This window comes from Rissa tridactyla, chromosome 2, assembly GCF_028500815.1.
Source record: "Rissa tridactyla isolate bRisTri1 chromosome 2, bRisTri1.patW.cur.20221130, whole genome shotgun sequence".
NCBI lineage: Eukaryota > Metazoa > Chordata > Aves > Charadriiformes > Laridae > Rissa > Rissa tridactyla.
The window spans coordinates 35,874,219-35,888,101 of record NC_071467.1 but is presented as its reverse complement, the minus strand read 5'-3'; the positions used below and the strand labels follow the sequence as shown (position 1 = coordinate 35,888,101).

The 13,883-nt window shown below is 45.3% G+C and overlaps 1 protein-coding gene across 1 annotated transcript in view; it reads left to right on the top strand.

Moving 5' to 3' along the window:
* The first annotated feature begins 8,923 nt into the window (after positions 1 to 8,923).
* KCNB2 (potassium voltage-gated channel subfamily B member 2) overlaps positions 8,924 to 13,883 on the top strand; it is a 192,430-nt gene continuing 187,470 nt past the window's right edge. Inside the window, exon 1 of the mRNA XM_054190268.1 lies at positions 8,924 to 9,038. The gene's annotated coding sequence lies outside the window, so the exon portion shown is untranslated. The remainder of the gene's footprint in view (positions 9,039 to 13,883) is intronic.

Here is a 13,883-nt window from a genome sequence, read left to right as displayed (position 1 = left end):
AAATTTACACCTCCAAGGTGGGGTTTCTTAAACGCAATGCCATTTATCCTACGCTACAGGAATTTAAAAAACTGCTACAGTAAGTATAAAAATTTCTAATGAAATATTTCCGAAGAGATTATGGCATGTAACCTGCCAATTGAGTTTTGATATATTGCAGGGAAGTCTGAGGACTTGACATGTAAATTTTAAAAAGTTACATTTCCTTGACTTAAATAGTGCCCCATGGTATTAATCAAACCCCACAGAGCCAGCACCTTCAGGTATGCAGAATCTAAAGCAGAGCAGCAACGCATATTTGCGCAATAAGAATCACTAAAACCGTGCTTCACTCAGGAAATTATTTCAAAAAGTCAGTCCCTAAGTGGTTGTTATTTCTAAAGCTAGTTATGAACATATTGCTGCTTGAAGTGTTCCAGCAAAGCCAGTGTGTCAGTGTCAAGATGCTCATTTAAATTTACTTTGGTTTGGTGAACTTTTATGATCCCAGAGCCTAGCTCCAAACCAACTCTACTTCCTGGCAAGGCTGCCTTGGAACCAGGAACCTTGTTGTTCTTCAAGGACTGCTTCATCCAAAGATCATCCAACCTGCTCAGGAGCCTGGCTTGCCATGTCTCAAGCAATCTGCTTGGTAGGTCTCTGGACTCCCTCACACCAGGGCTGACTGCCATATACTGGTCTACATTGAGATGTCCCTGAGGCAGGACCCTGGAAACTTGGGAACCATCCACCTAATCAGGGCTTTCTTCCAGTTTTGCAGCTCTTCAAGGACTGCTTCATCCAAAGACCACCCAACCTGCTCAGGAGCTTGACTTGCCATGTCTCAAGCACTCTGATTGGGAGGTCTCTGGAGTCCCTCACACTAGGGCTGACCCCCATATACTGGTCTATGTTGAGATGTCTCTGAGGCAGGACACTGGAAACCTGGGAACCATCCACCTAATCAGGGCTTTCTTCCAGTTTTGCAGCAGGGAGGTGGAAGCCAGTGAGAACCCTCACTCCCCAAGCTTTCAAGTTCCTACATCTTGGGCTTGAAACCTGAAAAAACTTAAATGGGCTCACTGTGCCAGTGTCCGGGCAGGGCTCTACCCTCCACCACTGAATGCATCTGCAGCTTGTCAGGGAAGCTGGCTTTTTTTTAAATTGAGTTGTTGCCACACTGTGTGGAAAAAGTAGGAGTTCTCATGAACAGGAAACTCTGCTTTCCGTGCACCTTTAAGAAAAAATATGGTTCTTTGCCAAAAAGAATTTACAAATTGAAACCATTACCTGGTAACAACTTCATTATTGTTTGTCTTCCAGGAGGTTCCACTCGGGCTAAGTGCCCCATTTTCACATCAGGGTAGTACTCTCTTCCAGACATTACAATGGATAAAAAAAGCTGTAGGGAAGTGTTGGGGGTGGAGGCTAAAGAAAAAAGCAATTAGGTTAACCTATTACTCTATCAGATTCATATACAATCCCACAGGAAAAAAAAAAAAGTCTGCACAAACCCTGAAAAATAACTGAAAGTAATTTGTGGATTATTTTTTTTCCCAGTTTGATGGTAGTTTTGTGCTGCAAGCCAGGAGCAGAACTATGTTCTATACAATGTGTTATTCACAGCTGGAGAAACATGGGCTTAATATTGGGTCAGGGTTTGCCAGTGATACCAAGATATTTCATTAAAAAAGTTCATGTCCACAGGTTTTCTGCATCTCAGTCCTGAGATTTAATCCATGGGGAACAAGTTGGAAATGAAAAATAACAGTGGGAATGAGAGCTCCAAGGCCTATCACTTTGCTTGTGAATGCAGTAAGTTTTAAACAAGTTATCCACATTTAATTTATTGTATTTATCAGCAACACAAGTTTGTCAGATGTGTTGACAATAGCTCCTGTCTGATCTCTGGGAAGCTCACTCCCCAGTTCCCGCCACGATGTCAGAGCAGGACTATGCTGTCATTGCACAGGTACCTGCAGAACTGCCCTGCTCAGGGAAAGCTTCAAGCCGTGTTTTGGGAAAATTAATCTCCCTGTAGTTCCCCAAGAGCACATTAGAGTACAAGATACGGAGGAAGTTCTTCTCCTCCCGGATGCCCGGCCCTGTCTCTCCGCTCGGAGTCTCTATCCGCTTCTACCCGGCTGCAGGGGAGGAGCATGGGGATTGCCCTTATAATTAGAAGCTTCATACCTCTCACAACTAATCACAGTCTGATCCTTCTCTCTCTGCAATTGGCTTCCTCCCATTACAAAATCCTCTGCTCCTGGATGTTTCATTCTCCCTTGCTAATAAAGAAAGGTATTTAGCCACTAATTCTGAGCGGCTGCTGAACATCCCTCCTTCCAGTCCTTGCTGGTTTGCTTCAGCTCTGAGCTGAAGCTGAACAGAAAATGCCTTCTGCTTGTGCCTAAGTTATTGTGACAGATTACTTTTAATTAATCTACCGTTAAATCATATTTGACATAGAGCAAAAACAATCCAAAGCGAAAAGCCTAAAAATACTGAGTCCCGTTTCACCAGACTGGGGAAAAGCAGACAAATTGCTGCCTACTACAAAAACCCCAGGCGGGTATGGCAAATGTTGAAAGGAGCTGGGAAAGGACATCTTCCACAACGGCCCTCCCGGGAAGGGAGAGCCCCGTTGGTGTGGCTGTCCCTCCACGGGGATGGGGACGGAGCCAGCGCTCCCAGCCCTACCCGCCTGCTCAGCGCCGCGCGCCGCAGCCACGAGCGACTGTAAAAGAGGCAGTGGATGTTTCGGAAGTCACGAAAGCCACCTCCTTGGAGATGGTATTTAAAGAAACATGTTTTTGCATTGCAGAGATTGCTGAGTTCAAAGCTAGAAGGCAATAGCTGATCACCTAGACACGCCTCATGCTAAGTATGCCTTTGGCTATAAGCATCCCCTAGTTCCCCCTTTATAATATAATAGAATCAGGAAATTCCAGGTCTTTAGAATGACAGGATTGGGTTTTATTCACCCACTCTTTTGTCATAAACTTGGACCAAGCTACTGCAACATCTGGCAAGCAATAGCAGAGCAAGTTTAAACGCGGGATATACCCTACCTGGCACTCATGAGCAAAGCTGAATCATTTCTCAAGGTTGTGAGCTGGCATGGGGCCAAAATAAGGGATCTCAGTTTAAAGGTTTGTGAATAAGACCGGCTAACATTTTAATTGACAGAGGGGATTAACGTTCAGCTCATGTTTAAAGAAAAAAAAACAAACCCAAACTATGAAGATTATATTACAAAATACAATTTTATTTTTTTAGCAAAACGTAAGCTACACTAATCCATTATAGGAGGTTAAAAAAAGACTTTTGAATTTGTGGAAATCATCGCCATCTTATGTCACAGGAAGGAGAGCCCTATATCCAGATGTTGCAGGCTGGAGCTCCAGGAGCCACTCAGCAGGCATTCTGTCTGCTTGACAAAAAAGACAGCCAGTAACTCTTATCTATTAGACTTCTACATATGAGAAGATGCCCAAATTTGAAATAAATCAGTTTGTACAACTCTGATTCAACTGTAATCATATCGATATGCCTTTTAGTTCAATTTTGTTTTCTGTTTGTATTATGTTGTGTCTACAATTGATTTTAGCCCTAGCAGAAATTACTATATTCTTGCGCAGCTTTGTCCAGAATAATTAAAAAAAAAAAAAAAACCAACAAAAAATCCACCCAGAGAAGAAAGGAACAATGAATCAATTTTTACAAACAGCCAAGAAAAAAACCCTCAAAAACCCCATCCAAGTTGTGGCTAATTTGACAATGGCATCTTGCCCATGATGTGTCCTTCCTGGCTGTGCTCTTGCTCAGCTCCATCGCTGGTTTTGTGATACCCAGCCCTGTAAGTTTCCACTTACTGCGCTAGAGAAGAAAAAGCTGCCACAATTGCCCCTGTGTGCAGCAGCATACTATTCCCAGGTGTGTCTACAAGATAGCCTTCAAACACTAGGGAGACTGGTGTCCCACTGCGTCCTGTGGAAGAGCTGGAGCCCCTTCCAAGAGCCCCTCTAAAACCCAAGACTTGGAGAAAACGTGGTGGAGTGCGATCCATGGCAAGAGGAATAGAAAGCATATTCTTCTGAGTTGCAGAAATCTGATAAAAGGAAAGCAAAACCTGAAAAAGAGGGGAGAAAACCCCCAAACCACTCATTAGGAAGCATGGAAAGCTATTCCATGATTCAGGAAGTCCCTAATCCAGACCAGACGCAGACTGAACTGTGGTGGGCTACGCTATTGCCAGATGCTATTTCCAATGTGATTTATTTTAAGACAATATTAAACTTGGCCAAGAAGCTGCCTTTGTTTGACTTGTTTTTATCTGGAGGTCTTGGGTGTCAGAAAGGGCACTGGGATGGGGTTTGCTTTTCTCCTAAAACAGAACCTTCTTCTTTGTTGGACTCATCACTGGGAAATTATGAGACATTTCCAGACCGCTTGATATTGCGTTTTGGCCTTGCACTAACTAAGGTGATTACATTCAGGAAGATGATAAAATATTTATTTAGACAGACAGGCCAGCTTTGACACTGATGACAGCAGCCCTCCTGTTTCTTATTGTAATATCTGCTCCTGCAGGTGAAGAATAGCCATGAAGCCAGCCTGTAAGGGGACCAATACTTTCCAGTATTGCTGGAGCAGGGACTGAAAGCCTTGGGTTGAGCTGAAATGGGGTCCTGGGCCATGGGCAGGGGTTGAGGGAGCCCCCAGGGGAGGCTGGGCTGGGCCAGCAGCCCTGGTCATGCCTTCAGGGGCCTGACAAACACAAATCCACTCTTGTTTCTTCAAAAAGAAGCAGACGTGTGGGTCACATGAGTTCACTAGTGTGGTCCAGATGGTCAGCAGTGAAGAAGAAAATTATTTCTTGCAACAGATAGATTGTGATTTTGAATCATTTTCCTGCCGCGTTTAATGATGCCTTTCCAAATGTTTGCCCACCTTCCTCCATCCCCGCCTCCCTCTGTTTCCCGCCCCCCCTCACTCCAGGTGTTTTAGAAGGATTGCCTCACAGAGACATAGTGGGCTCATCTGTGCAAACCAGGCGTGAAGTGAGAAGGAAGAGGTCTAGCACATTTATGAGGCTAGTCTTTGATGAAAGGTGCTCTGAAAAACACAGCTGTAATGAGGGAGAAAGATCCTGCAACTGAAAGCTTGGTAGGAAAGAGATTTCTCTTTCATTCAAGCTGTGACTTTCTTCCCCTTATCTGACCAACTGAAACAAAACTCCTCCGGAGTAAATCTTTCCCACATGGTCTGCAAGATCCCGGTCATCACCATGGCCATACATTTTGCTCTTTTTTCCTGGTAAATAGAGGCCTCCCTTCAACTTCCAGACACAGTGGTTGTAGGGGCAGAAGATGAGTGCTCATGAACAGAAAAGTCCCAAGCCTAGAAAATGAGCGAGCCTAGAACAATTAGAATTTTGTTTATGAAGGAAAATTGAATATTACAGATAGAGTGAAGCAAACATGTATGATAATATGCCTCTATGTGCAAAACTTCTTTCCCAGAATAAAGTTATTTTTACTGAAAAAGTCCTTTCCCAGAATAAAGTTATTTTGACTTTGGACTCAATAGCTCAGAATAATTCCAGAATAATTCCTCCTTTTTGAAAGCAGATCAATTGCTTATTCTGGAGTAGTGTCTACACAGCATGCACACCGGCATAGCCGGAGAACTGCAGGAACTCGCCTATTGACTGCTCTTTCTGTCAGTTTTCCCAATAAGGAAGTCCTATTAATGTCCGGGGGGGGGGGGGGCGGTGTATGAGAGAGAGATAAGAGAATCTCCCTTTATCAAAAACAATGAAAAATCAAATATTACAATCTCACAAAAACAGTCTGCTTCTATAAAACACATACAGCCTTCAAAACCACTCACTGCATCATGAAAAGCAACGGAGGAGCACCAGAGCTCCTGAGAACCTATTATTCCATGAGCATCCAAATGAATGAACTCAGGTTTCCTACAGCTCTGTCTCATGAGCTTTACCGGCTGCAACGGCTAAGAAGACACAAGCTCCAGCTGAACTTTTCTCACTGATGGGACATATCACATTCAGATTTTGAAGCATGTAACAACACATGAACTCCTAATGCCACCTTTGCCACGTGGGCACAAAGTGTTACATAGTGAGGCTCTCCGCCCAACTGATGCCTTTTCCTTAAACTTGTAGGAATTTAATTGTCTTTGAGAGTTTTTCCCACATCTCACAATCAGCTAAAACTGATCATCGAGTTCAAATATTAGGAATGAGCCACACAGACACATGCACACACAAGGAGTGGAACGTATGGAATACATAGATACCTGGATTTCAACTGGGGAGTAGTTGGGGAAAGAAATGGGTAGCTACGGGATTTCGTTTATCATGTATGGAAGAATATTTCCCTGATTGACCATAAGGATACACTGGAGTGAGTAGCACATATGTCTGTCACAGATGTTCAGAATTTAGACAAAGCGCATTCTGCTGGAGGTTTCAACATAAATCATTATTTCCATAGAAAACTAACCTTGAAATCAGCAGCACTTAGGACTTCCAATGCCATGGTACCCATTCAGAAAACTTCAGAAGGTAGGCCAGGAGAAGACGGTCGATCTTTTTTAAAAATCACACATATATATGTTCCCAAGGCAAGGAAGTAAATAAAACAGGGGAAATTAATACAGGAAATGAGCATTCAAAGTTTAACCTAATTTTCAGTTAGTTGTAATTGCAATCATGGTGGCAATACTGCCCAATCTGTTTCTTGGATGGCTTTCAAAAGAATTAGGAGGTCTTTGAATTAAAAAAAAAAAAAGGAAGCTGATAAACATTGTGTTGGAAAGTCTTCATCCCACTTCATCCCAGCATCAGAATGTGCAACACTGAAGGCAGAATCTCAGACCTATAGGATGAGATGAAGCCTGAGCAACACAATGCAGAGGGCAAAGGTACAGTTATGAAACCTGAGAAAGAGAGGAGAACTTGAAAAGAATAGCATTCTAATTGAATACCTAAAATACAGAGGGGCATCACTGAATAAGGGAGAGAGACTTCCTCCCATTATCAGGAGTGATAAAGGACTTTCCATTAAAAAGCCATAAAGAACTGTTAAACCCTATGGGAGGGAGGAAGAGGCAGCAGAAGTAGCAGAAGTCTTGATCGCAGCCTGCCACCCCATCAAGACCTGATAAGAAGAGCGTGTGAGTCCCTCCCTGACTCCCTGGGCACTGCACCTCTGCCATGGTGCTTGGCCCTCAACAGGCCCCTGGCACCGCAACATCTAGGCTGCGCCAGGGCTGTCAGGTTGTCAGCCAGACATGAGGAACACCTGTTTGTGTTGGAACACCCATGTCTCCCGTGTTGTGTGCCTGTGCCCTGCATGGGCCAGGGAAGGGGAAAGGAAAAGAGAGGAAGGATGGTACTGTGAATGTAGCACTGACAGGAGAAGGTGGTGTGTGTGTTGGGGGAGAAGTATATATGACACCAAGCTGTGTGGCATGGTCGACACACTGGAGGGAAGGGATGCCATCCAGAGGGACCTAGACAGGCTTGAGAGGTGGGCCCATGCCAAACTCATGAAGTTCAACCCGGCCAACTGCAAGGTCCTGCACCTGGATCATGGCAATCCCAAACACAAATACAGACTGGGTGGAGAACGGATTGAAAACAGCCCTGAGGAGAAGGACTTGGGGATGTTGGCTGATGAGAAGCTCAACATGAGCTGGCAATGTCTGTTTGCAGCCCAGAAGGCCAACCATACCCTGGGCTGCATCAAAAGAAGCGTGGCCAGCAGGTTGAGGGAGTAGACATAATGCTTAGAGATATGTTTTAGTGATGGTTTTTGTAAGTTAGGTTGGTGGTTGGACTCCATGATCTGAAAGGTCTCTTCCAACCTAGGCAATTCTATGATTCTATGATTCTGCCCCTATACTCTGCTCTGGTGAGACCCCACCTGGAGTACTGCGTCCAGCTTCGGAGTCCCCAGCACAAGAAGGACATGGACCTGTTGGAGTGGGTCCAGAGGAGGGCCATGAAGATGATTAGAGGGCTGGAGCACCTCTCCTATGAGGACAGGCTGAGAGAGTTGGGGTTGTTCAGCCCGGAGAGGAGAAGGCTCCGAGGAGATATTATAGTCTTCCAGTACCTAAAGGGGGCCTACAGGAAAGCTGGGGAGGGACTCTTTATCAGGGAGTGTTATGATAGGACAAGGGGTAACGGTTTTAAACTGAAAGAGGGGAGATGTAGATTAGATATTAGGAAGAAATTCTTTCCTGTGAGGCTGGTGAGGCACTGGAACAGGTTGCTCAGAGAAGTTGTGGATGCCCCATCCCTGGAAGTGTTCAAGGCCGGTCTGGATGGGGCTTTGAGCAACCCGGTCTAGCGGGAGGTGTCCCTGCCCATTGCGGGGGGTGGTGGTGGTGGTTGTGTGTGTGTTTGGAACAAGATGATCTTTAAGGTATCGATGTGCGGCGCGGGGGGCGCGGGGGGGGGGGGGGGGCGGGGGGCGCGCTCTGCGCGCCCCCCGCCCCCCCCCCCCCCCGCGCCCTCCGCGCCCCGGCCTGAAGCGATCGTGTCCCCCCCGCCCCCCCCACCCCCCGCCACCGCCGCCGCGCACAGCCGCAGACACGGGCGGCCGCGCCGGCAGCTCTCATGCAGCCGAGGATTACAGCGGGGCGAGGGCAACGCGGGCTCGGCTTTTATCCTTCCCCCCACCCCGAGCCTCGGTCCTCCGCCCGCCACCCCAGCCGCTCGCCGCGCTGCTTGTTCGGCGGGTTTTCCATCTGCCGGGGGGGGGGGGGGGGAGAGGGGGGGCGTTTAGGAGGGAGATGCCTTTGCCGTGGTTTCCCACCCCCCGTCCTCTCCGTGCCGGGGGGGGGCGGTGATGTGGAGACGGGAATGTAGAGCAAAACCCTCCCCGGGAAGGAGCGACCAAAACAAACCTCTCGCCGTGGCTTTGGCGGCCGCGCAGTGCCCGGGGAAGCCCGAGCAGCCCCTGCCAGCGCCGGGGAATCCCTCCTCCAGCCCCCGGCGGTGCCCCGGGCTCCCGCGGAGCAAGGTAAGGGGACGGGCATCTCTCCTCCGCCGTTCCGTGTTATTTGTTGGGGTGCCTCTTTTTTTTTTTTCTTTTTTTTTAATTAGAGACCGAGTCCTCCACGCCTCTCGCAGCGGTGGGAGTTGCGAGGGAGGCGAACGCTGGCCGGCTGGCCCCCCGGGTCGCCCGGGCCGGAGGGATGCGCCGTTCTTCCCGCCGGGAAGCCCGGCGGCGGGGAGCGCCCCGCGGTAAGAGGGGACAGGCTAGGCGGGGCTGGACCCACACAGGGGTTTTCTTTCTTGGATCAGTTTGAGGGGGAATAATACAGCCCCCAGGCTGGAGCGCTTTGGAAACCGTGGCTTGTGTTGTTGTTCCTTCAGAGCTGCTAAAGGGGAGGAGGGGGGAGAAATGACATTTCGTAGTATTCTACCTCCTGCCGTGGGTGAGCTTTAAAGATAAAGGCTCGTCATTCGTTTCCGATGCTCTAATAGCGCTTGTGGGAAACTGATGATACAAAACCTCGGCGTTCTCGGTAGGTAGCTGTCATTTGAATTACCCCGTGTACCCGGGGACTGAAAAATCCCCTCTGTCAAAGAAGGAAAACTGTAGCATTGTGCTGGTCTAAAAAATACTGGCATAGATGCTTTCTGTAGATACGTAACGTGCTGTCAGTCCCCTAGATTTAAAAACCTAAGTGTTTTTATAAACAGGCATGTTCACTGCATGGTTTCTAGAACCCGTTCAGTGTGTTTCTTATGTCAGAATTTCACTGTCCGGGTGAAGGTAGACCTTTGTTCATACCCTATGTATGTATTGTCCATATTTATCGTGGGTCTTGGACTTCATTCAACTCAAGTTACATAATGATTAAGATATAAATAAGCAGTATATTTGCCGTTTCTTGGGCATTTTAATTCATTGCAGATGAGACCATTTCTAGCATCCCTGCCAAAATTGTCACTTTTTAAATGTTTGCATAAAAAGGGAAGTGTCAGTAGCATCAGGTGGAGGCAACATTCCGTAGCAAATACACCATCATCGAGACCTTGCTATTAAAAGGACATCTAAGCAAAGGATTTCAGTGACCCCATACTGTAGCTCTGAGGAGCTGCCAGGATTGGTTTAGAGGAGGAAGAATAGCAGCCAGGCTGGACAGGGGAATGGGAGTGGGAAAAGCCTGTCTGGTGAGGTTTTGCTTTTTAAAAACACTTAAGACTTCAAGTTCGTCTCAGCTGGTGTGTCCTATCCAAGTTAGTGCAGAGCTAGCACTGAGCCTTAGAGGCTTGGCAAGGTCTGAGAAACTAAACGTCCCACCAAGCCTGGGGCGTGATCCTCCTCCCAGGGGCTTTTACTAGGAACTTTCAGGGGAGCAGGGTGGGTCAGTACATGCCGCTTGTGAGATTTGTGTGCTCTGGGATCACCTGAGGTGTCCTAGCAAAGCTCTGGAAATCTTGAGGTGTACTACCTCAAAAAAGTTTGTTGCTGGTTTTTTACGCTGCTGTCATTTCCATTCAAACAGCAACTGACAAACTGTCTCTTCGCTCAGCTTTACTAGAACTTGCAGCTGCTTTGGTGGGTTTTTTTTTAGTTTTTTATTTTATTATTTTATTTTATTTTATTTTTAAATGATGCTTCCACATTGTTCGAATTGCTCTTGCCTCCTTCTTTCTCAGCCAGACGCTGTCAGTGGGGCTCAGCAGGTTGGCCTCATTCAGACATATGCAGACAGTAAGACCAAAAACATCTTCAGCTCGAGATGAGGGAGAAGTGCTGTTTGGACCAGCACGCTTCAGTCTGAGCATTTTCATTGGCTGCAGCCTTTTGAAATGTCCCGTTGCCGTAACGATGCCATATCATATGTATTTATTTATTCATGCTCAGCCTTTTTTTCTAAGTGCAAGTTAATTGGCAAATTCTGGCTTGCCATTCAAGGCGAGGCGAGGAGTCGAGATTCGCAATAGCTTTCTTGCCAACGTTTGGGTTTTTGCCAAACAGCTTGCTACTGTGACTTTTAGAAGACAATCTTGATTTTATGTGACTTCCTTGAGCTTCGTGTCACTACAAGCCCAGGTAAAATATTTTTGATGGTGCTCCTATATTTTTGAGGGTGCTCTTAGACTTAAAGCTACCTGCCGGAGGAGATTTCAACCAGTGTTTTACTCCGTATGTTGCTCTTACATAAACAGCACGTTGGGGAGGGGCTGTCTGGTCTGGAGTCTGCATGGTTTAGAGGAAAGGAGTCTTGGCGAATGCGAGATGAGGTACCTGGTGAAGGGGGCAGTGTCTGGGGCCACTGCAGCGTGGTGGGATCCCGCTGCAGACCCCTCCAAAGGCATTTGCTCTTCCAGAGTATGGACCTGCTGCTCCCACCAGGCAGAGCCCAGGAGGGAAAGCCAGGAGCCAGAGAGGGGAGCGCTTAAAGTTGGGAACCACTTCAGCTTCATCACAGTACACATACGCACATTCTAAAAATGAAATTTTTGGATGTTTTCAGGGGTCATTTCTATTAACTCGTCATGTTATTGCATAATACCTTCTGACCCAGCAACAGTACGCTCACAGCTTTTGGAGTTAAGTAACGAGTGCCTCTGAAAGGACTTTCCCTTCTTCTATAGTATTTTTCATTTTTAGAAATAAGTTTTTTTACTTTATGTGTGTCTGTATATCATAAACTTGGATGCACAATAAAAACAGGCCATTGTTTACTTTGTTGGGTTGTGCTGTTTCTACTCTTATCGGATGTGAGCACCCTAAGAGAAAATGTTTTTTGATTTTGATAAGTACCCGGCAGCTTTCTCTTACAGTTATTGCTGAGGAAGTGGCACTGGGTATTTAATTTATTGAATTTTATAATAATTCTTTGGGACATACTGTTTTAACTCACATTTTAGCAGGTAGAAATAAGTCTCTACTTCCTAACAATAATTTTAACTGTAAATCAAAATGAACTTTCCAATTTTTAATTACAGAGATCTCTAAGATATACGACAGTGTTCTGTGGGATACTGTGAAAATAAATTGCTTGGGACATTATAGACTAGGTTTGTTCTTATTGTAAATGTGATTTTTGTGCAATCCCATAGATTCCTATGTTTATTTATATGTAATTCTCTGGCTATATGGAAAGGATTTGGAAAGAATTTCATTATTTTGAATTTTTTTCCTGAGTATTGTGCAATTTTAGATATCATATTGCATGCTGTAATAAATGGACTGCATAGTGATGGTCAAATCCAATCTAAGTAAAATGCACGTATATTAAATCATATGATTAAATACAAAAAGTGAACAGAGGAGCTGAACAACTCGATTTTTTATTGAACAGAACTTGGAAGTTTCTTATCTTGGTTAGCTATAGGTATAAAGACAGTCGCAGTATAGCTTCCCAGATCACTAAATACCATAAAAGCCTTAGATATAATATGCATCAGTCAAGATATTTAAAATCTATTAAGCTTAAAACTGCCTGTATTCTCCATTAAAGCTGGAAGGACTGGAAAGGCTGTTCTGCTTTTTGCCCTTCCTGATGCTCGTCACAGCACATGCAGAAACTTCAATGCAAGTCACACGTTGGCATCCTCCTGAAGTTTCACTTGTTTTCTTCCAAGGCTGGAGGGCTGGGGTAAACTGAGGAGTTTTTAGACAGAGGAGCTACTTTTTCAAGTTTTTTTTTTCACAAGTATGAACTGCATCATCAGTAAGTAATGGATATTCTTTTGAATGTACTCATTGGTGGATTATGGTGACCGCATGAGCAATACGGAAACAGTAATGGAAAAGTCTTAGGCCACTAAAATCTGTGGGGGTTTTAATTTTTTTTGTTTCTAATGCAGGAAGTCTATATTTAGCAGTAATGGCAGATGAGCTGTGACTTAGGTGTCCGGCTTCTATACGGCCCTATTCCTCCTCCGGATGACTATAAAGAGTAGTCAGTAGCATCACTGCTGGCAGCAGCAAGAGAGTCAGAACCAACAATCTATTAGCTAATAAATAATATATGTCATGCTGGCATAATGCAGCTTTGAGTATTTAGGAGTAGGCTGTGATAAGCAGCAATTGTAGTCTTTACAAGGAACAATGGCAATCTACCAATTTACCTCTCCTAATGCCATGTCAGGGGGACCGCGGTGCACTGTGAAATTGGGCAGATACAGTCCGAACGCAGACAGAGGGGCCGAGCAGCTCTCTTATCGCAGCACTGGCACGTGATAACAGGAGAAGCCCCTACACTGGTCAGTGCTTCTCCCTGGGAAGTCATGTTTGCTCTTGCAGGGTGTTCTTCGTGCTGCCGTCGTATTCGCGTATTAGCTTGTGTTAGGAAATAAACATCAGCCCTTTAGGTAAAACCACGTAATGAGGAAACGAATGCAAAGCTGTGCTGATAATTAACTGAACAAAGCTCTCAAACGTAATCTTCTTTGATGACACTGGAGATGAGCTTCTCCCCCTGATTGCCGAACAAGTTAGGAAATAGAAATCAATTATGGCAGTACAGTCCAAATACAGAATAAATTTGCCTCAGAGCATTAATAAGACATCTCAAGACAATTAATAAAATAGTTTTTCACAGTGCCTCATCAATAGTTAACTTTTAGAAAATTAGCTGTATTTTATACAGAGAGATACAAAAAATACAACCAAACTCAACAACTTAAAATGAGGCCATAATGCTGCTTTCTACGGAGCTTTCAGTTGTGTCTTTTGCTCTCTTAAAGCATGAGGTTTTGGTTTACGTACAAGGTTGATGACCTCATCTCAGCTGGATGTACTCTCAGATGACTGAATAATCCTGCTATAATTTATGGCCATACCTTTAGTGTAAATTTGAATATATTAGAGAGATCCTGGGATAGTTTGAGCAGAAAGTGC